The 22786-nt window shown below is 44.2% G+C and overlaps 1 protein-coding gene across 4 annotated transcripts in view; it reads right to left on the reverse strand.

The window, feature by feature from the left end:
* Positions 1–22786, reverse strand: part of LOC147022565 (leukocyte tyrosine kinase receptor-like) — a 475774-nt gene that overhangs the window by 344912 nt on the left and 108076 nt on the right. The window contains exon 1 of one of the 4 annotated variants that reach the window (XM_085887265.1): positions 9554–10008. The exons of the other annotated variants lie outside the window; for them this stretch is intronic. The gene's annotated coding sequence lies outside the window, so the exon portion shown is untranslated. Of the gene's footprint in view, positions 1–9553; positions 10009–22786 lie in introns of those variants that run through there. 4 annotated transcript variants of the gene reach the window in all.

Genomic DNA, 22786 nt, shown 5'->3' on the forward strand with positions numbered 1-22786 from the left:
AGATTTGGCTTTCCAAATTTGCAGATGACAAAAGCTTGATGACGAGGACTTTCCTCAGGCGATGTGTGGAGTACAGGATGATGGTGTAGCTCAGGAACAGTGTCCACATTCCAGAGATGTTCTCCATGAGCAACGGCAAAGTAAGCCAGTGATGAAGTAAGCCAAAGACACAACAAGCCAGGCTTGAGGAGCGCCAGCAATGAGGAGTGCCAGTGACGATGAGCACCTTGGGAAATGCACCCTGAACCAGCCCTGATGACCCTTTCACGTTGGTGCCTCTTCCTCACCCTCCTTCTGCAGGCCGGGACCTTTGGGGTGTCCCTTCTCTCGACCCCTCTTCATCCTGGATGGTCCCCTGGGCTGTTCTGCCCATAGGGTGGCCCCATTAAAAATATGTCGATCTCCTCTTCTGTGCCCCAAAGCACACTAGGTCACCATAGCTTCCACACACTGGCCAGACAGATCGTGATCAGCCTTTTTGGAATGTGTGACGCTTTTTGTGCTGGGAAGTCCTCACCTGGCCCCGCCCGCAAACACGAGGTGTTTACGCATACAATATTACCATGACTATCCTGTCTATGAATTACAAATGCTGCCTCCTCAGCATCACGCGTAAAAAATACAACTTACACTGACAGGTCCCCGTTACATGGCAATCTCACTTACTCGAAGCACACTGACCATGTTACATTTACCACAGTGTAGCTATGGATCCCCTCCCCATTTCCATGTAACAATATAATACAAGGGGTGGTCTTGCAGCGTGTCACACAGGAGAAGGATCTGGAGGTGGTAATACATACGGGGAGGGGAAGGGGGGGATACCAGACAGCACAGTGTTCTCTGCTTACCTCCCGTACCTATACTGTAGGTAATGTAAAGCAAACAGGGTTTTAGGTTGTATTCGTCGAGGGATAAATTATAAATCAAGAGGTTGCGTTATCACTGGACTGGTACCGTACTTGAAGTGGCACACGTCACATGATCAATCTATTTTGCATCTTTGGTAGTGAACTCTCCTCTGGAAAATTAATCTAACATGATTTTTTGCAAAACATGCATTCGATGGTGTGGCCATTTCCTTTAAGGTGCACAGGAACTGCACACGAATTGTTTCGGGAGTATAAAATATATCAACAAGCTGACCACTATCCGGCCTTTGTCCAAAATATTTTGTTATATCTGGTAAAAGTATTTTTGGGACCAACACTGACTATAGGCCTCATGCTTTCTGTATCCTTGATATACATGACACTGGATCGATGAATTTGTCCAGGATCATTAGGTCTGAAGTTCAATTCCTGGACTCAGCTTGCATTGCCATTACTTTGTGACACAAAATGGATACACTGTTGGAGTCAAAAAATTTTTTTTTAAAGAAAAAGGAAAAACCTTCCAACAACAACCAAACATTTGTCATAAAGAAGTGTCTTTTTTAGAAATTCCATTCCAACACATATAAAGAAGTCCGATAAAGCAAGAATCATTTCTTTGGTCAATCAGACCTGTGTTGTATCAATATCGAGTTATTTATTTTCAAAATATTGTTTTGTCCGATTCGATAAACTTCTCCATTTCGGCAACGATTGATCCATGTGAATCCCAAGCGATTATCAATGGGCGATCAAGACATGACATTTCACCAACGAAACGGAGCGACATGTCACAAACCACAAGTGTTTCCCAAACAAATTTCAAATGCACACCATAGACTGCATTCAAAATGAAATGTGTAATACAAAGAAATTGTGCTTCTTGGTTTTGAAGATTGAAAAGTAGACACGTCTAATAAACTGTCCAACTCACCCTTGCAATACCTTTTGTCGAGGATTGAATCTGACATTGCAGGCAAGGCAATGCCGATACAAAAAGGAGGAGCAAAAAGGCCCATTTAAATGACGGTGCATCCATCAATCACAAATTCAAAAAGTTTCTCTGTAATTATCGATCACACATCTTGTCAAGGTTCCTCATTCTCAACCCTTTGCTAACATCAACGTCTAATCTTGTTGCCAGCTTAGACCTGATGGTGACCCAGCTTGATCATCCAATTCAACATGTCGAGCGAAAGACTTGGCTTGATCAGTGACTGGTCATTATACAACACAAGGAAATAAAAGGAAATCGAACACAGGTGGAGGCCATTCAGTCCACCATGCCTGCACACAAACACCATCCTAATTTATCTACACAAGACTCAAGGAAGAAAATGCATAATTTTTTTTATTTATTTATATTTACATATAATTTTTTTGTCGTTTTTATTTTTATTTTTCTTCTTCCCCTCAGGGGAGGGGGCATGGGCTTGGTTAAAAACATACATCATCAACCACACAACCCCACTTGACAAGACCCCCACCAACAGCACTCCATAAACATGCAAAAAAAAAAAAATCACCCATCAATGCTCAAACTACCGAAACATCCTGCCAACATCCCTCTACACCTCTATCTCCATGACTTCCAGGTCCCTATCTAATTTTAATTTAAACTTCTCTACTGTTTCTGTTGCCACTACCTTTCCAGGAAGACCATTCCATGAATTAACTACTCTGAGTAAATGTTCCCTACCTTACTTCCATCTTGACTCTCCTCCTCTTTACTCTCAGGCTATGGCCCCTGGTCGTATCACTGTCTACTCTGCTAAATAATTCATCTGCACTTATTTTATCGATGTATACCTTTCATTATCTTAAACATCTCCATCATATCTCCTTGTAACAGCCTCCTTTCTGGTGTATAAAGCCCTGTCTCCTTCAGCCGCTCCTTATAGCTGAGTCTCGCAAGGCCCGGAATCAATCTTGTGCCCTACATTGAACCCTCTCCATGGCATCTGTGTCCTTCCTGAGCTGTGGTGACCAAAACTGCACACAATATTCGAGATGTGGCCCTCACTAAATTCCTGAACAATGTTAACACCAACTCTTTTGATTTATAAATAATCCCCCTCCGAATACAACCTAAAACCCTATTTGCTTTACCAATAGCTGCCTGGCACTGTGCTGCCTGCTTACCTAATGCATCTATTACTGTTGTGGGGCTGGGTGTCGGTGGCGAGCACGACTGCTAGGGGGAGCAGAAGAGTCGGTTCCACCGAACACACTGTAATTTAGGTCGTACCTTTCAGATAAATCCGAAAGGTCACTGGTCCCTTATAGGACCGAAGACCGCCAATAGGTCGACCACGTGGGGTCGGGTCAATTGCCAATTTCAATACACACAAATACCCATGTCGTCCAAACTACTGGGGAACTTCTCCCTTGGCAGGATCTGCACGATCCGGGCCATTACCGAGCTAGATCCTAGTCGTACCCCGAGCAGAGAGTACCAGAACCCTGCCGGCCAATTGCACGATTACGGCAACAATGAGGCCTCCTAATTCCTGTTCGCAGCGCGGAAAACCAATGATAGAAATCACAAAACGAGCTGGTACATTCAACAAGAGGGGGATTTATTAACAATAAACGGGGGAGGAGGGGAGCACGTAAGGGCAGAGTTATCCAACGAAGCAATGCAAATAATGTACAACAAAAAGCCCTTAACAATTCTACTTGTCAGACAGGGCCCACAGACACACACACACAAATACCCAGAAAGAGATGGACCTAGAGGTCTTTATTGCCTCTTCAGTTAGGAGGGGAGACAAGCTGAGGGAAGAGAACGTCCTGGTTACCTGGCCGCGTTCGCGCGGCTCGACGTCCGCACCTTCCCGGAAGCACCAGTCGCCAAAGAACGGACCAGGGCAGCCGAACCAAAAGGAGGCGAGACGAGGTGATCTCCCGTGATGAGATGGTCGACCGCTTGTTGTAATGTGCCAGAAGAGACACCTCGGATGCGTGAGATACAGTCAGCCAGACAGATTCGCCTCGAGCAGATGGGATGCAATCATTCATCCTTTCTTCCGTCCTTCGGGGCGCGGTCCATTCCCCGTGGCATGCTCTCATTGGGTGCATGGCGTGCCGCGGCTCCGCCTTCTTGCAAAGGACCGCCCGGCTTTTGGTCCGCTCGTCACCCATTGGGCGGAAAATGACGCATACCCTTATTTGGTGCCAAGCCAGAACGAAACGCTTCGTGACCATATTCGGTGTAAAATCCACACCGCCTGAGATATGGAATTCTGCCCACGCCCGCATGCGGCGAGCGTGCGAAGAATGCCACGAGCAGAGTGTTGTTGTTGTTGTTGAAGCGAAGATGGGCGTTGATGTCATTGTTGTTGGTAATGTAAAAATCCTATCTATAAAATAACTGTGGAGCGCAGCGCAGGTACACTTAATCACCCATTAAACATAGGACGGGCCTGGCCGAGAAGCACATACTTACCGATATAACTGATCTATAAGACCTGGCTGCTGTGTGCAGTAAGCTTCCAAATTCGCAACACTAACACCCCCAGATCCTTCTCCCGTGTGACACGCTCCAAAATTACCCCTTACATCCTGTAATCTCTATTTTCATTGTTCTTTCCCATCCCCTACACCTTACACTGACTCAGGTTAAATTACATCTGCCAATCTTATCCCCAATCTATACAAGTATCAACACTTTCCTGTATCTGATCACCACCTCCTGCTATCCACCTCACCTCCACTTTCTGTTCTGGGTTTGGAGCATCGGCAGGTTCTCTCAGGGGTCTCTCCGACTTTCTCAAAGCTAAGTTTCAGGTCGTTATTTGTCCCATTTTAACTGTTTATTTCCTCACCGACATGTTACTGTGTGTTCCTCGTTCGGTTTTGTTTCAAAAATCGTGCTATTTTGTGAGATTTCGTCGAACTTGTCTTACAGGGTGCTTGAGGCCTATCCTTGAGGCTTGAGGCCTACCCATTGTGGTGAATTGAAGGTCGTGACGTGTGATCACATGTTGCACGGCTCGAGCACGGAATAGATAAAGCTAAGGTTCTGCTCGGTCGGGGGCGATTGTCCCAGGGGCATTGTCGTTTACGGCGGCGGTTCACTTGGTGCTCGTTGAATGGTGAGAATTGAGAGTATATCGGACTCCGTGCTTATACTGATTTATTTTGCGGTGATTAGTTGCACGTGTATACCTTACTGCTTGTGTACTCCTTGCTGCACCTGTATCCCCTGATGTGCCCGTAGAAGCGGCTTCAATCAAATGGAATAAAGCCTACACTCTGAAGGTTCTTCTCTCGTTTTCATTTCAATTTATTCCATTTGGTTTTCTCGGCTCTCTCAAAAAACGATGGACAAGATCTACAAACCAGAGAGGTTCGAGGCAGACCCAAACGCGACTGACTCAGAAATGAAATGGTCGCATTGGTTCCGTTCCTTCTCACACTATCTGACCATCATCGAAGAGGGAGCCGACAAATTGGCCGCCCTCGTGAATCATGTCTCGCCCAGCGTATACAGGCTCTTCTCGGAGTGTGACACCTACGAAGCAGCGATCGACGTGCTGCAGGCGCTCTACGTGAAGCGCAAGAACGAGGTATACATACGACATCTTCTCAACACACGCAAGCAAGCAGCCGGGGAGACAATCGATCAGTTCCTGCAAGCTCTGAAACAGCTGGGAAAAGACGGCAGCTTCCGGGCCGTAAGCGCCGAGGAACACCGAAATGAAGCGACCCGAGAGGCATTTATCCAAGGACTCAGGTCAGCCCACATACGGCAACGCTTACTAGAGAAAGCGCAACCCACTCTTGAAAAGGTAGTCGACCAGGCTCGAGCGATGGATACGGCTCAGCAGCAATCTGAGTCATTTGGGACACCGATGCCGCTAATGAACGCCGCTACGGTGGAAACTCAAGGAACCCCATAGACACAGACACAGCCTGACACAGGGGATGGAGAAAAACCCGAGGAGTCGGATACCCAGACCTCGTCAAACTCCTCAGCTGCTACTCCGGTTGGTAAATGCTTCTTTTGTGGGTACAAAAGACACCTCCGCCACAAATGCCCCGCCAGAGATGCCACATGCATGAATTGTGACAAGAAAGGGCATTATGCCAGGGTATGTAAATCTACTCTAAGGAGAAATAAACCCACTTCTGCGGCTCTCTACTCACAAAAGAAACTAACTGCAGCCTCACCGGGGAATCTATCCAAGGCTATCATCAACGTACGAATTAACGGGCATATGGCTGAGGCTCTGATTGATACCGGTAGCTCTGAAAGTTTCGTCAACAGCTCGCTAGTGAAGGGCAGGAAATGGAAGATCCACCCGACAGACAATACGGTATGCATGGCCGCCACATCACTACAGTCCCGCGTACGAGGGTACTGCAATGTTGAATTGGACGTAAAAGGGTACACGCATCGGGATGTAAGGGTACTGGTGCTTCGTGATTTATGCGCAGACGTAATTCTGGGTCATAATGTCCTCAAGCAGCACACGAGCGTCGAAATACCCTTTGGAGGAAGCAAACCTCGTCTAATTTTAAATGCTTTGACCACCGCAGAGGTAACGTCCCCCAGCTGTTTGCTAACTTGTCGCCGGTCTGTAAACCGATAGCGATCAAATCGCGGCGATATACCACTGCTGATATGAACTTCATCACTTCAGAGACCAAGCGATTACTGGAAGAAGGAATTATAGAACCGAGCGATTCGCCATGGCGCGCACAGGTGTTGGTCACCGCCAATCAGAATCATAAGAAACGAATGGTTGTCGATTATTCCCAAACGGTCAATCGTTTCACCCAACTCGATGCCTACCCTTTGCCGCGCATAGACGAGATGGTCGAACGCGTGGCCAATTATAAGATATTCAGCACCATCGATTTGCGAAGCGCCTATCATCAAATTCCCATCCGAGAGGAAGACAAACCTTACACCGCATTCCAGGCAGGTAGACGCCTCTACCAATTCAGGAGGATTCCGTTCGGTGTCACGAATGGAGTAGCTTGCTTCCAACGAGTTATGGACGACATCATCTCAGATGAAAACCTCAGACACTTTTGTTTACGTGGACAATGTCACAGTGTGCGGTAGGGATCAGGGGGAACATGATATGAATCTGGACAGATTCTTGAGCATTGCTAGAAAATATAATCTGACCCTCAACTACGAGAAATGCGTATTCTCGGCAAGGTCAATTGACCTTCTCGGCTACACAATAGCCGACGGCACGATTAAGCCTGATCCTGAACGATTGCGCCCACTTCGTGAGCTACCCCCACCTCAGGACCTGCAGACAATGCGCCGGGTGATTGGCATGTTCGCTTACTATGCAAGATGGATTTCCCAATACTCCGAGAAAATACATCCCCTAGTGCATTGCAAAAACTTCCCACCAGATGCCGCTGTTGTAAAAGCTTTCCACAGCCTCAAAGATGATATCAGTAATTCCGTGGTATTATCGATCGATAGCTCGGTGCCCTTCGTGGTGGAAACAGATGCTTCTGATCACGCGATAGCTGCTACGCTTAATCAGTCTGGGCGACCCGTCGCGTTCTTCTCGAGAACTCTCTCTGGAAGCGAGCAGAGACACTCAGCAATAGAGAAGGAAGCGTACGCCATCGTCGAAGCCCTACGTAAATGGAGACACTATTTACTGGGAAACCATTTCACGCTCGTCACGGACCAACGATCCGTGGCATTCATGTTTGATGGGAAAAATAACGGGAAAATTAAGAATGAAAAAATTATGAGATGGCGGATAGACCTAGCCTGCTATAGTTACGACATAGTTTACCGGCCCGGGAGGGAAAACCCTGCTGCAGACACCTTCTCTCGGGTCTACTGTTCGGCGACAATCAGTCGGGCTTTGCAAGACCTCCATGTGTCTCTGTGCCACCCGGGGGTAACCAGAATGGCACATTTCGTGTACAGACAAAACCTTCCCTATTCTATCGAAGATATTAAACAAATGAATGCTTCATGCCCTGTTTGTGCTGAACTAAAACCCAGATTCTATGGCGCGGCTTCTGGCAGATTGATCAAGGCCACTTCTCCCTTCGAGAGACTAAACATTGACTTCAAAGGGCCCCTGCCGACCGAGACAGACAACAGATACATATTCACTGTTGTTGATGAATATTCAAGGTTCCCTTTCGCATTTCCGTGCTCGGATATGACCTCGGGCACTGTCGTGAAATGTCTGTCTGACCTCTTCGCTATGTTTGGGAAACCTTCGTACATACATTCAGACAGAGGGCCGTGTTTCATGTCGGCCGGGCTAAAACAATTCCTATTAGAGCACGGCATAGCAACTAGTCGAACGACGGGTTACAACCCACAGGGTAATGGGCAGGTGGAACGATATAATGGAGTTATTTGGAAAGCCGTAACTCTGGCGTTGAAATCGAGAGGACTGGGCCCCGAGCGGTGGGAGGTTACCCTTCTCGACGCTCTGAATTCCATACGCTCTTTGCTCTGCACGTCCACCAATGCAACTCCTCACGAACGAATGTTTACTCACCAGCGACGTTATGTTGACGGCCAATCGGTGCCCAACTGGCTAACCCATCCCGGAACAGTGTTCATGAAACGCCCGGTACGACAAAGCAAGTATGAACCCATGGTGGAAGGGGTCGAGCTCATCGATACTAATCCAGAGTATGCTCATGTCAGGCTCCCAGATGGCAGGGAGACCACTGTGTCGGTTCGCCATTTGGCTCCCTCAGGTACTCCTCCCGCAGGTACACCACCATCTGGCACTCCTCCCTCTGACATCCCCTCCCCAGGTGTTCCCCCCCCCAGGAACTCCACCCGAGAATGGTGGCGACGGAGCTGCCGCGTTCCACCCGAGAGCGATCGGGGAGTCATCCCCGGCACGAGTCGAGGCTCACCAAGAGGATCGGAAGCCTCCCTCAAGTGAAACCACCATTTACTCCTGGAGAGGTCGACGGATAATACCCCCTCGCCGACTCAATCTGTAAAGGGGATTATCGTCATCCTCGATGCTCATGCTCCTATATGCTCGTTACATAATATATCGATGCTCATTACCATGCTCCTACAACTCAAAATAATCCTCACTGCTTGGCATGTATGCTTCTGTAGTTTAGATAGTTCGCGTTGCTTGAAATGTATACTCCTGTAGCGCTGAAGTAATCATGGTGCGTTAGTTGGGCCTCTAGTTACATTTTAAAGACGGGGAAAATGTGGTGAATTGAAGGTCGTGACGTGTGATCACATGTTGCACGGCTCGAGCACGGAATAGATAAAGCTGAGGTTCCGCTCGGTCGGGGGGATTGTCCCAGTGGCATTGTCGTTTACGGCGGCGATTCACTTGGTGCTCGTTGAATGGTGAGAATTGAGAGTATATCGGACTCCGTGCTTATACTGATTTATTTTGCGGTGATTAGTTGCACGTGTATACATTACTGCTTATGTACTCCTTGCTGCACCTGTATCCCCTGATGTGCCCGTAGAAGCGGCTTCAATCAAATGGAATAAAGCCTACACTCTGAAGGTTCTTCTCTCGTTTTCATTTCACCCATCATTCCCCTCGAGGTGTACGATCGTTTTTATTTGTATTCTCTCCCTATTACATTCAATTCCTATTTTCCTCACTTTCCCAACGTCTCCCATGCCTCCCAAATAAACACTCTGTTTCTTGTCTTAAATTTAAAGGAAAAGAAAAAAACCATACCTTTCTCCCTGCATATCCACGCATCCCGATCTTCCTCCTCCTCTTCCCCTTCCTCCTCCTCTTCTTTTTTTCTTTATTCTACTTGAGCTGACCCTCTCTCTCTCCTTTACCTTCACGATTTCTTCCGACAACCTCCCATTCCCGAATCTTACCTAATCCTCAAAAATCCATCAAAAATTAATTATCTTCCTTGTATCCTTTCGATCTATACACCTCCTGTAACCACGTGACTCTCTCTCTCTCTCTCTCCACCTTCTTGAAACTTTTCATCGATCCATCAGCTTCACCCCGCGTTTACCGTTCCAAATTCACCACACACCTCCACGATTTTACTTCAACCTTCCCTTTTCCGAATGTTACGCAATCTTTATTTAAAATAAATAAATTAATCCACTTTTGACTATACACCTCCCACAGTCACGTGCTTCTCCCGTAACCACGTGATCCGTTTACACCCCTGTGTTTACCGATCCAAATTCACCATTCACCTCACGATTTTTTCTACAACATTTCCATTACCTAATCTGATGAAAACTCTCTCAAATAATAATAATAATAATAATTACAATAAAAACGATCTCTTATCATGCTTATTCTTCCTATTTCACACATGTGGTACTCATCACTGTATCATAATGCACTCTTTTTCTATTTCAACAGACTGCTCCAAATTGGACCTCTCCTTCATACCTTATCGAAAAAATCCAACTGTTACAGCGTTTCTTCTCTCCATTCTCTTAATTCGCCTTCATTGCATCCATCAAGAAATGTGTTAAATCGCATCTCTGACCTAAAAATAGAAAAAACTCCAGTTTGCGATGGATGCTCGCTTTCCATCAACCATTCTTTTTTTCCAACTTCAGTGCCAACTCACCCCTCTCATAAACTCCCCCCTCACCTTCCTCCCATCATTCACCCCCCTCACTCACCCTTCTCACAGTTGCCCCCCCCTCATATCCACAAAGCTGCCTCCTTCCCCTGTCCTCTCACCTCCATCTCATCACTCCACCTTCTCAAATCCTCAACTGCCTTCTTCCCCCTCTCTTCTTCCCCCTCTCGCCCAGCACCACAGAGCCTTTTCTCCTCCTCATTCGGCCCCTCCCCTAACTATTCTGCAATCCCCCACACTCTTTCAACAACCCTCCTTACCCCCCTTCCCTTGTCCAACACTTCCCCTCCCCTTCCATTCCCTGCACCCAAAGCCCCCTCCCCTACCTCTTCATTAACAGTGTGGACCTCTAACATCTGGGGCCTTCACTCAAACCTTACAGATCTTTCCACACAGGTTGCCACTGACAAAACAGACATGATCTACCTAACAGAAACTTTCCTCTCCCAAGACGTGTCTGACTCCCAAGTATCTCTCTCTGCTTACTCCCTCCTCCGGTTTTACAGACCTAAGCCTCGTCCTGGTGGAGGAGTTGCTCTCTTCATCAAAGACTCTATTCCTCACTCTCCATGCACTGCCCTCACTCCCCCACACCCCCAGGAATACCTCTGGCTACAGCTTCCCCTTCACTCCCACCTCATGTTTACATGTGTACTGTACCGTCTACCAAACAGTGGTGACTCCATCTACACCTCACCATCCAAAAACATGGACCAACTTCTATCTTCTCATCCAAACTCTCTCTTCCTCATATGTGGTGACTTCAATTGTCATCATGCCAGATGGCTAGGTGTGGGTACCTCTCTCACCTGTCATGGCACCTCAGCAAAAGCTTTCTGCGACTCATTGGGACTGACTCAATCGGTCAACTTCCCTACCCGGATCTCAACCAATGGTACTCCATCTCTTCTGGATCTGATTTTGACAAATTTCCCTGAAAATATCTGCTGTTCTTCCTCCGGTCCAATCGGTTCCTCTGACCACATGCTTGACAAAGTGGACATCTCTCTGGCTGTTATCAGAGAACCACCTCACTGCCGTTGAGTCTGGCATTTCACTCAAACCAACTGGCAGGGTCTCGAAACAGCCATCGAACTTCAAGACTGTTCTCCCATCGCTACTTTCTCCAACATCAACTCATCCTGGGAATTCTTTCAAAGAAACTTGCTCTCCCTCATGCACAGATTTATCCCCTCTCGTCTTCAGTTGTCCTTCCCTTCCTCCCGCCCTTGGTTTACTGAAGGTTATGGTGAGACAGTTGTCCTGAAACAACTTGCCTTTGCCTCATGGAAAGCAAACCCAACTGATGGGCATCTCAGTTCCTTCCATAAATCTCGGAACAAGTGTGTATCTACCCTCATGGGAGCCAGAAAACAACATCTTTCTAATCTCAAGTCAACTCTCAAATCTCTCTCCCTCCTGCAAATCCTGGTGGCGTCTAATCAAATCTGTTTCTGGTGTATGTTCCTCCTCCATCCTCTCCCTTACCTCAAATACCGCACCGCTGATACCACACGTGAAAAGGCTGAATACCTAAACTCGATGTTTGCATCGACATCTTGTGTCCAAAACCCAATACTTTCTGTACCCACCTTACCCAGTCGCACCCATCTATCCCTGGATTCTGTGTCCTTTTCTCCTGATAAGGTGGAGAGCTTGCTGTCAAACCTCGACTCAGATTCTGCAACCAGTCCAGACGGCATCAGCCCACATGTCCTAAAAACCTGCTCCTCTGGCCATCTGCCAGCTACTTGGAAATCGGCAAACATCACTGCCCTTCATCGAAAGGTGCAAAACAGATCCCTACAATCAGCCTTCTGCCCATCATCAGCAAGGTTATGGAATTCATTATCGCTTCAGACATTAAATCCTTCTCTTCTCCAATGGCTTGATTTCCAATTATCAATTTGGTTTCAGACCAGGTCATTCTACCCTGGATATGCTGCTTAAGCTCTCCCAACAATGGATAGAGGTCATCAATGCCAGACATGAAATCAGACCCATATCCCGAGACACATTGCATGCTTTTGACACGGTCTGGCACCCTGGCCTGCTCACCAAACTCTCTTGCTATGGTATCCAAGGCCATCTCCACTCATGGCTCACAAACTTCCTCTCCTGTCATATTCACCGTGTGGCCCTAAATGGAGTTCTTTCATCCCTTCTTCCTGTCCAGGCTGGAGTTCCTCAAGGCAGCGTTCTGGGCCCTGTTCTTTTTCTGGTTTTCATCAATGATCTCTCCGACTCTCTGGAAAATCCTCTTTATCTCTTTGCTGATGACTCCACCCTCTGCCGCACCATGTGTCATCCCTCGGATCAGCAAGCAGCAGCTTCTTCGCTCACTGCAGATCTGTGTAAAATCACAAACTGGTCCAACATGTGGAACATGTCTTTCAATCCGGACAAATCTCACACTCTCACTATGTCTCTCTGAAAGGACCATTTGGAACCGCACCCTCCCCCATCTACTTTCTCAACAATCCTCTGGAAGAAGTCCTTTCTTTCAAGTTTCTGTGTCTCAATACCTACCATGACCTTTCCTGGGAAAGCCATATTTCAAACCTCGACTCCAAAGCCAGTCGCCGACTGGCAATCCTCCGTCATGCAAAGTCATTCCTCGGCCCACCTGAGCTCCTGACCACTTACAAAGCTTTTGTCCGCAGCCTGATGGAGTATTGCTCTCCCTTCTGGGCTGGTGCTCCTGCCTTTCACCTTTCTCGGCTTCACGCTGTAGAAACCAAGGAATTTCGAATCATTGGTTTTTCCTGCAATGAGGCTGAGTCTTTGGGCCTCTCACTTTCTCACTGCAGGCAGTTCGGTGGTCTTTCTGTCTTCTACCATCTCCTATGCGGTCTCGCCCCCCCCGCTATGTCTGCGATTTGTCCCCACCTTATTTCCGCAGGGTGCTCAAGGTCCACCAGCAACCTCCTTCTGGTAAAACTACCAAAATCACGAATCACTGCTCAACTTCACTCTTTCATTCCTCTTTTTTTCCCACCTTTGGAATGAACTCCCTCACTCTATTCAATCCCATTCTTCCCTCCAGGCCTTCAAAACAGCTGTTCACCACCACATCTTATCGTCTCCCATACAAGTCCTCGATCTTATATACCCCCGCTAATCCACCCCAACCCACCTCCTTCAAATTCCCTGCTTTCCTTCCTGAAAGTCCCTGTAATGTCCATCTTGTATACCCCATGTTCTCTGCCCCATCCCTCTCCCTTCCACATATCCCCTAATGTCTCTGTTCCCAACTGTTTTGTCCTTCCTACTCCTGCCCCTCTTGTCTCATGCCCCCCTTGCTGTGTGTTGTGTGTTAGCTCTCATTTTAGTCTTGACAAAGTATGCAAAAAAATAGCTTTGTGTTCTCTGCAAATTTGGAAATTCTACTCTTCACCCCATTATCCAAATTGTTAATGTAAATAATGAATAGTAATGGACTGAGTACTGATCCCTGAGGTATCCCACTACTTACATCTTCCCAGCAAGACATCCTGCCACTTACAGCCATTCTTTGCTTCCTATCACTCACCCAGTTTGCAATCCAATTAACCACCGAACCAACCACTCCACAAGCCCTCACCTTGGCTAACAACCTCCGATGTGGTACCTTCTCAAATACCTTCTGAAAGTCTAGATATACCACGTCCACTGCCTTTCCCTCATCCACCCAATCAGAAACTGCTTCATAGAACTCGAAAATATTTGTTTAACAGGAACTACGTTTGGTAAACCCATGCTGATTACCTTTAATTAGTGTTTATTTAAATGGTTCTTCATCCGGTCCTTAATTAATGCCGCCAACACCTTTCCCACAACTGAAGTCAAACTTTCAGGTCTATAGTTTCCCAATTCTTCTCTGGATCCTTTCTTAAACAATGATGTTACATTTGCTACTCTCCAATCCTCCGGTACCTGTCCTGACTCTGGTGAACTATTGAAAATATCCGTTAACATCTCGCTTACCTGATCAGCCACCTCCATCAATACTCTCGGGTGTATATTATCTGGACCTGGAACCGTATCCATCTTAGATTACCTTGTTATTTCCTTTACTTCCTCCACTCCAACCTGGATCTTCTGTAAAAGCCCTTCCTCACATCTTTGACAACAATAACATTGTTCCTTGACATTGGTTGACAATAACAATAGCATTGTTCCTTGACATTGGTTGACAATAACAATAACATCCTTGATATTGGTTGACAACAATAACTGTGAGGGGATCCAACCAGTGGTTCTGGGAAGTGTTTCTCGAAGCATGTCGGGATGCCATGACGGTACTTACAAAACGTATTGATCCAGAAGACGAAAGCAAACTGTTCTTTATCGAGCTGATGATTTTTCTATTACTTGAGGTGATGATCTCCAGGAAGGAAAAGTGATTGGCTTTTCTGTGCCACGATCACATCCAGTACTTGATTATGATTATGACTGTTTGGATATATTTTTGTTCATCCCGTCCTCCTTGACTATTTTATCTTATTACCTCCACCACCGAAGGTGAACGAGGTTATGTTTTCACCCCTTTCTGTCTGTCTGTTACTTGTGAAATGGAAGATTTTTCAAGCATATTGGTCAGTCCATTTTATTTGTCTGTCGTTTTTACCGCCTCCAGGTCACGATTCCAAACCAATCTTCACGAAACTTCATCACGTGGTGGAGTTTGTCATAAGCAAGAAGCCTGTTGTTTTGGAGGTCAATAGGTCAAAAGGTCAACATTGGCCCAAGGTCAACAACTGAGGTGGTATTTCTAAAATCCTCAGTTCTCATCGCATTGACTTGAAATTCGAAGAGGAATTGCACATCAGGTCATTGAATTCAACTACCAATGATTTTTGAGGTCAAATGTGTTTCATGGATTTTGCAAGTATCGTTCTCTGCACGACATCTTCTTCTTGTTTACCTGTGTGCGCAGAATATCTCACAAAGTTGTGGACGGATCCAGATGAAAATTTTTGTGGTCGGGTTGGGTGTGCGACAAGGACGAACTGATTAGAATTTGGTGACGATCCAGACCCGGCTAGTCGAATTTTTAAAATGATTCTTCACCATTGAGAGATAGGGCCAAAAACAAAATGTGGCACAATATCTCAAAAAGTTGTGGACTAATTCGGACGACACTCGGTGGACATATTGGGTGTGTTATGAAGAAGAATTCATTCGATTTTGGTGAAGATACAAATCTGGATCCGGATGTGGGAATTATTTAACTTTTTAAAGTGATTCTTCACCATTGAGAGATCGGGCCAAAAACGATATATCGCACGATATCTCAAAAATGTATTGGTCCCGATATGTTGTTGTGGTTCAGGCATTGCATGGTGGAGGTATACACTCTACTGAGTTCCCTTTTAGTTTATATTTGAGATTATATACATAATTCCCATTAATTGAGATATCCTTGTATTGTTTTGGGGAAATCACACATGGCCCGTCTCCCGTGTCGCACGAGATGGTGATGTGCGTACGTGCGTGCGTGCGTGTCTGTCTGTCTGTCCAGGCCATAACTTTCCTTTTTTTCACCATTTGAGCTTTGTCATCAAAGCTTTATTATGAGAATATGGAGAAGACAAATTCATAATTTTGTTTAAAGGTCAAAGGTCAACGTGAAATAAAATCGTCCATTTTCATCCGATTAACCTGAAGTTTAAAAAATTTGCTTCGTGAGTCACGAAATTGTGGTCCACCAAACAAAGCTAGAAGCCAATATTGTTTTTTTGATTAAAAGGTCAAAGGTCAAAGTCGCATAAAATCATAAATTTTCATCTGATTGACTTGAAATTTGAACAGGGTTTGCATATTCGATGACTGAAGCTTTTGAGGTCAAAAGGTCAAGGACGCCTAAAATCGTCAATTCTTTTTAGCTATTTTCATCATGTTTAGGATTAGGAAGAAGAAGAAGTCCGAATACAAAGAGGACGTGGACAGACTTTGCATTTTCAGATGCTTTCCATTGTTTTTGTTATTCAACTCCAATATAAATACATTATTTAACAAATACTAATTTTTACTGCAATATTAGTTCTGCCATCTGATATTTTATTATGTAATTCATCTGTAATTCGACATATTGTCAGGATACGTGGAATCGCAGAAACCATTTTGAATTGAATTGAATTGAGAAAACACTACCCCGACACAATAAGTATACAGTACGTTCTGTGTTCCATTTGAATCTTCCTCTTCTCATTATGTCGAGTACCACCAAGTGAGAGCATGCAGTTCCACAATGTTGAAAATAGTTTTCACATATCACAGACTATTTAGAGCATACATCATTTTGCATCAGCAAGATTACGACTGGAATGTTTGACATGTTGTTTTTTTTTTTTAAATGTTGATTTGTCACTTATGTTCTCATCTTTATAGAGTTATCATCCCCAGCAGAGATGACAATCGGAGCCAGGAAACAGCAGATGTGAGGAATTCCTTGGAACATCTAATTAGTCATATTTTGAGAAATAACTGGGGCAGAAGATACATTTTAATTAAATTGCCAATAACAAGACAGAAACTTGTGTGTGATGATAGTCAGCCACTCGATGCTTCATTCAAATACAATTGCAGATTAGCTTCTGGCCGATCAATTTTTGTAAAGATCTCACGTCTTGCAAATTCGGTGAAGATATTTTCAGCAAAAGTCAGCAGGTATTCGTCAATATCAAATTAAAGGTTAATTCTCGCTTTGTAGTCTCTGCAACGTGTCACATTCTCACTTTTCCCTTTTTACAGGAGCCAAGGCATGAGAGTTGCTTTCATAGGATGAATGGTTCTTTGTTGGGTTATGTCTCATTCCTGACCCATTGGTTACATCTTGGAATACTAAAACAGCACTCGGTGGAGTGTATATCTCCACCAGGCTGAATAGTTTACGTTTTGTATCCCACTGATGGGCAAGATCAGGATTCGGACCTGAACTAAAATCGAATCGGCTTGTTCTTGTCACCCACTTAACTCATCCACCTTTTTTTGTCATAATCCATCCATAACTTTTTGAGATGTAATGGATATAGTTTTTGCCCAATCTCTCGATTGTGAAGAATCACATTAAAATTCTCGTGTCCGGATTCGGAACTTCATCAAAATCGAACAAATTCTTCCTTGTCACAACACTGTCCACCAAGTTCCGTCCAAATACATCCATAACTTTTTCAGATGTCATGCTCACAGATAGGCAAACAAACAAAAAAGATGTCATGCAGAGCACGATACTTGTGAAATCTCTAAAACAAGTTTGACTTTCAAAATAATTGATGCTTTAATTCAATGACCAAATATGCAAATCCTTTTCCAATTTCAAGTCAGATGGATGAAAAATGATCATTTTTGATGACAAATTTGTTGACTTTTGGGTTTTGTTTACCTGTTGACCTCAAAAGCAATAGGCTTCTTGCTTATGAAGAACTCTCCCAAGTGGTGAAGTTTCGTGAATATCGGTTTAAAATTGTGACCTGTAGGCGATTGACATATGGACAAACAGACAGACAGACAGACAGAGAATAACACAAGTGACCAACCAATATGCTTGAAAACACTTCGATTTTCACAAGTAACAAACAGACAGACAGACAGACAGACAGGGATAAGCCCGGTGTTGGCTTATCGATTAAAATGGCTGGCTTAAGATCTTAGGGTCGTGAGTTCAAGCCCCTTAATTTCCGTTGAATCACCAGGTGGGTTGATTCAGCCATTCATTCTTCCGAGGTCGGCAAAATGAGTACGAGCTTATTGGTAATAGGGGTCTGCATCAGCGGCACAGCTGCGTCCGCAGAAAATGATGCAGCCAAGCAGCCAGAGGCTGCATACATACAAACAAACAAGAAGAAGAAGACGTTGGGCAGAGTATGATACTTGCTTAATCCATAAAACAAAATTGACCTCAAAAATAATTCGTGGTTGAATTCAGTGGCATGATCTGCAAATCCTCTTCAAATTTAAAGTCAATAGGATGAGATTTGAGGATTTTATAAACCTCACCAAAGTTGTTATGCCTGGTGTTGGCTTAATGATTGGGTGTTGGGCTTGGGATCATAGGATCTTGAGTTAAAATCCCCCTTGGCTGTTGAATTAATACCAGGTGGGGTTGACTCTGCCTGTCATCCTTCTGAGGTTGGCAAAACGAGTGCCAGCTTACTGGTATCCTGTGTTGGAGTGGTGACCTGTCCAGGATTGTGCCCAATCCCAATTATTATGTTTGAATCAAACTCTTCCCAACAGCGTTGTAATGAAGAGCAGAGTGAGACTGCTAACAGAAATTCCATCTTTCTCTCGAATGTATTTACCCTTCATTTACTCTGTGAGACAAACCATTTTAAACAAGGACAAGTCTGAATACGACGATGGTTCACAGGCGGTATTTGACAATGTAGATTGTTTCAGAAGTCAAGGATTAGACAATGTGATAATGTTTGACCAAGTTATAAAAATGATCAACATGATGTGGTACGGGTGACAGGTTATTAGCTGCAAAATGTCGAAAACCCGGTTTCGTTCAATAATTGTACAGAAGACATCGTGCAGAGCACGATACTTGCAAAATTCATAAAACAAATTTGACCTCAAAAATAATTGCTGGTTGAATTAAATGACCAAATATTCAACTCCTCTTCAAATTTCAAGTTAATCAGATGAAAATTTGGATTTTAGAAATACCACCTTAGTTGTTGACATTGTGCCTATGTTGACCTTTTGTTCAATATTGATCTCAAAAATAATTGGCTACATGAATTCAGTGACCTGAAATATAAATCCTCTTCAAATTTCAAGTCAATCGGAAGAAAACTGATAATTTTATAAATCTCACCTAAGATGTTGACCTTTGGTCTATGTTGACCTTTTGACCTTTTAACTTCAAAAACAATAGGCTTCTTTCATATTCCAAACTTTACCACGTGGTGAAGTTTCGTGAAGATTGGTTAAAAATTGTGACCTGAAGGCGACAAAAGGACAGACAAACAGACAGAAAGACAGACAGACAGAATAACAAAATCGACGAACCAATATATTTGAAAAATCTTCGATTTTACAAGTAATAAATAAAGACAGAGGTGAAAACATCAACTCCGTCCACGTTCAGTGATGGTGGTAATCATGGGTAATATGAAACGATAAGCACTTTCAAAGGTTTCCATGAACTCTTTAGGATATAACAACTTATTAAAAGAGGAAAAATGAAATCTGTCTTGATGTATATAATCAATAATCATGTTTGATCAATAATACCCCTTTTGCCTTGAAAACTACCTCAATTCCTCTTGGGATATATTTAATTACTTTATGAATTATGTTTGAATCAAACTCTTCCCAATAGCGTTGTAATGAAGAGCAGAGTGAGACTGCTCACAGAAATTCCACCTTTCTCTCGAGTGTATTTACCCTTCATTTATTCTATGAGACAAAGTGTCAGTCAATAATTCTTTGTATAACAAGTAATAAAACCATTTTAAACAAGGACAAGTCTGAAGACGACGATGGTTCACGAGCGGTATTTGACGATGTAGATTGTTTCAGAAGTCAAGGATGAGACAATGTGATGATGTTTGACCAAGTTATAAAAATGATCAACATGATGTGGTACGAGTGACAGGTTATTAGCTGCAAAATGTCGAAAACCCGGTTTCGTTCAACAAGTTTAAAAATTTGACCTTTGCATAACCTTTAAAGGTCACAAAACAATGTTGTGGACATTAAAATAAGGAAACAGGATACGTGCTATAGCTTAATGGAGTTAGTTCGTCGAAGAAGGTCAAAAACCCGGTTCGATTCCCACAACTTTGAAAATTTGACCTTTGTGAACTTTAAAGGTCAAAGGTCAAGGATTATGACCTTTGGTACAAAACTTCCTCTGGAACATTCCAGGAACAATATAACGTCATATAGGCTATATGGCATTTCACACTCCTCGGATTATCCATATTTTGATGAAATCAGCGTAAAAACACTTGAAGGGGGCGCCACGGGCAAGGTGTTCGAGATAGAGATAGACTTTAGGTGGGGAATGACCTGAAGATTATGCATAAAAAAATATTGTCATCCTCGCTCTCAAAGTTTGGGTGGTCGTCTGATTTTTATGTCAAAATTCGAAATTTTCTAAGTTCATGACCTTGTGACCATGACCTTGGGACTAAAATGAAAAAATCGAGTTCTGTGGGGCTATGCAGGTGCCATTGGGCTAACCAAATACCGAAACCCCTGCCAGATTCGACAACCCCCTCGGAGAAGATGGATTTTTATGTCAAAATCGCAATTTTCTAAGTTCGTGACCTTGTGACCTTGACCTTGGGCCGAAAATGGAAAATCGAGCTCCGTGGGGCTATGCAGGTGCCATTGGGCTAACCAAATACCAAAAACCCATGCCAGATTCGACAACCCCCTCGGAGAAGATGGATTTTTATGTCAAAATCGCAATTTTCTAAGTTCATGACCTTGTGACCTTGACCTTGGGACAAAAATGGAAAATCGAGCTCCGTGGGGCTATGCAGGTGCCATTGGGCTAACCAAATACCGAAATCCCTGCCAGATTCGACAACCCCCTCGGAGAAGATGGATTTTTATGTCAAAATCGCAATTTTCTAAGTTCGTGACCTTGTGACCTTGACCTTGGGACGAAAATGGAAAATCGAGCTCCATGGGGCTATGCAGGTGCCATTGGGCTAACCAAATACCAAAAACCCATGCCAGATTCGACAAACCCCCCTAGGAGAAGATGCAAATTGAAATTGGCTACCCCCTAAAAACACAATTCGCAATTTTCTAAGTTCGTGTCCTTGTGGCCTTGACCTTGGGACAAAAATGAAAAATCGAGCTCTGTGGGGCTATGCAGGTGCCATTGGGCTAACCAAATACCGAAACCCCTGCCAGATTCGACAAACCCCTCGGAGAAGAAATTTTTTTTATGTCAAAATCGCAATTTTCTAAGTTCGTGACCTTGTGACCTTGACCTTGGGATGAAAATGAAAAATCGAGCTCCGTGGGGCAATGCAGGTGCCATTGGGCTAACCAGAAACCCCTGTCAGATTCAACAAAAGAAGATGCAAATTGAAATCGGCTACCCCTAAAAACACATGTTTTTTGGGCGTGGCTCCACCCATATTGGGCGGACCATGCCCATTTTCAGGAAAACACCACTAGATCATGATATAAACCTCCCACCAAAATTTCATCAGGATCGGATCAAAACCCATGGAGCTATGCTCGGGACAGACAGACAGACAGACAGACAGACAGACAAGCCGGTAGGTGGACATGGGTAGTCACCTACCCAATAGAACCTGACGCGATGGGCCCGTTCGATGGGGGAATGACCTGAGGATTAAGCACAAGAAAATTCATGATTCTCGCTTCAAAGGTTAATGCTGCAGATTGTTTTTTCGTTAAAATAGCCCCACATTTCGAGGTTTTTTCGCCGTTGCTCGGCAACGGAGGGGTCCATAGCAACGGTTCTTTCTCACACATAACTAGGACATACCATGAACCTACCATACCAGTTTCATGTATATCTGACTCATAATCTCTGAGATATAATGAACTTCGTTTTTTTTATTGTTTTCGACCAGGGTTCATTCAAAGTCTATCTTCTCCGACAGTTTTCATACGATTCGGCTGGAAATGTTTTTGAAAATATGGCTGAATGTACTGCCCACAGTTGTTCGCGCCCCAATTTTTGATTTTCGAAAAAATTAATTTTTTATGATTTTTCGAAAATTTCAAAGTCCCTTTGCTTGGCAACGGTGGTGTCCATAGCAACGGTTCTCATTTGCACACAACTAGGTCATGGTATGAACCTCCCAACCAAGTTTTATCGAAATCGCCATCGTATTAACTGAAATCGCCATTGTAAATACTGATAATAAGGGTAGAACAAATCTCAAAAAAAATTTTTTTTCGACTAGATCGACTACCCAACAGACAGACAGACAGACAGACAGACACACAATAACGAATATCGTGGTCACATATTTTTCGTGAAAGTATTTTTTCGTGAACCAAAAGAAGACATAAAATGTCATAGCCCCCGTCGTTTTACTAATTTAGTTGTCCCGCGATAAAGGGCAGGCCCATAATTATGTTTACAACTAAAATGGCAGCCATTCTACCAGTCGGCCATCTTTGATCAGATCACAAAATATAGTTATATACAAGTGTACGCCATTGTGTACTGAGCTTGTGCCAAGTTTGAACAAAATCAGACCGTGCATTTCTGAGAAATTACTGTAGACACATTTAAGTAACAAAATGGCTGCCAGTAGGCCATCTTTAATCTGATCTCGAAAAAAAATGACGGGCATATGTAAGTCATCGTTCATTATCTGTGTCGTGCTGCGATGTAACTGTACACAGTA

The sequence above is a fragment of the Eptatretus burgeri genome, chromosome 7, assembly GCF_056783735.1.
Source record: "Eptatretus burgeri isolate ZD-2024b chromosome 7, Ebu_testis_v1, whole genome shotgun sequence".
In the NCBI taxonomy this organism is placed as follows: domain Eukaryota; kingdom Metazoa; phylum Chordata; class Myxini; order Myxiniformes; family Myxinidae; genus Eptatretus; species Eptatretus burgeri.